The sequence below is a fragment of the Suricata suricatta genome, chromosome 14 (assembly GCF_006229205.1).
Source record: "Suricata suricatta isolate VVHF042 chromosome 14, meerkat_22Aug2017_6uvM2_HiC, whole genome shotgun sequence".
NCBI classification, from domain to species: Eukaryota; Metazoa; Chordata; class Mammalia; order Carnivora; family Herpestidae; genus Suricata; species Suricata suricatta.
The window spans coordinates 76,495,996-76,497,847 of NC_043713.1; positions in this window are offsets into that span (position 1 = coordinate 76,495,996).

Sequence of the window (1,852 nt, forward strand, 5' to 3'; positions counted from 1 at the left end):
TTTTTAATGTTTATTTTCGAGAGAGAAAGAGAACGAGTGAGGGAGGGGCAGAGGGAGAGACAGACACAGAATCAGAAGCAGGCTCCAGGCTCTGAGCTGTCAGCACAGAGCCCGATGCAGGGCTCGGCTTGACCCCACCAATCACGAGATAATGACCTGAGCTGAAGTCAGATGCTTAACTGCTTAACTGACTGAATCACCCAGGCACCCCTAACGTTTATTTATTTACATTGAGAGGGGGAGAGAGAGAGAGAGGGAGGGAGACACAAAATCCAGGCACCTTTAAAGTTTATTTATTTACATTGAGAGGGAGAGGGAGAGAGAGAGAGAGAGAGAGAGAGAGAGAGAGAGAGAGAGGCAAAATTCCAAGCAGCCTATGCACTATCAGCACAGAGCCCAAAGATACTGAGGCTCAAACTCATGAACCATGAGATCATGACCTGAGCTGAAAACAAGAGTCAGGTGATCAAGGGACTGAGCCACCAGTGTCCCAGGAACTGGTATTTTACATCAGAATAAAACTGTGTCCAGAAATTGTGGGTAATTCCCAAGGGGCCCTGGAACCCCTTTCCTGGTCCTGTAGACCAATCTGGGTTTCTAGATTCATTCTGACAGACCGGCGGATGCCGTACGTCCAACACTCAACACTCTCTTTCTCTTCTCCTCTCTCTCTCTCTCTCTCACTGCTTGCCCAAGAGTGCTTTTGAAATGCATGAAATGCAGACTCCAGGTGCTACTCCTGCTCTTTGAATGCCAGCAGTGTAAAGGCGGTGGACCTTCAGCTAGGAGGTTCTTTCCGCAGCTCTGACTGGTTTCAGGACTCTGCCCTGGACCCCGGGTCTGTGACTCTCCCTTCGGGCCTGGAATCTGTAGGAATGGGCAGTCCCTCCCAGCGCCCTGTGAAGCTGCTGGAGTGGGCCCACCCAGGTCTCTGTGAACACCAGAGGACCCATGCACCCACACTGATGACCGGTCACCAGACACTGGGGAGTGCAATGGCCCAGCTTTGAGAACCAGAAAATGTTGACTTTGAATTTGTGCCCTGGCCGCGTGACCTTTCTAAGAATCAGTTCTTCCCTTGTAAAATGGACATGATTGCCATGTGCTGCGTCCCACCAGGCCCTTCTGATGGACATGTCACGGATTGTCATTGTCCTCATTTTGGAATCATGGTCACACGGGCATAAGGACTGACCCAGGTCATCCAGCCTGACCACAGAATCCAATTCCTCAAACCAACTGAAGGCAAACCTTCTCCCAGGAGGTTCCAGGGTCACCCTCATTACATTCTCTGGCGGGGTGAAAGGCAGCCTCCTGGGCCCTGCCTGAGTCAGAATTGTGTGGGAAGGGGGGTCCCCTGCCCCTCAGGTTTGAGAACCCCCCACCCCAGGCTCCTGGGCTGTGCCCCCTAGCATGGGCCGCTCTGGCATGTGGTGTTTCCACTTCATCAAGGTGCTGGCAGGGGCCAAGGGATTCCCTGGAATAAGCCAAGCAAAACACCGGCTGCGCATTTAAGTTGGATTACCATTATTCTATTACTGCTGTTGGCCATAAAGCTAGTCAATGCTGCCTGTGTTTTCTCCACTGTCCCAGGTGAGTTTCCCTCCTGCGATCTGGGAGGATGTATGGTGGCGGTGAACATGGAAGCTCGGGGCGGGGTGGGGGGGGTGATCTGATCCCGCCCACTTACACCTACACCCCAACCCGGTTCACACCTGCCTCTTTCCAAAGCCGGCAGGGCTGCGCAGGTGCGGAGCCGCAACGAGCCCGGCCGCGGCACGGGGGACGGAGGAACCTCAGCGGTGGGCTCCTAGGTCCTGCACCCCCTTCCACGGTTTCTTGCCTGGGGCAG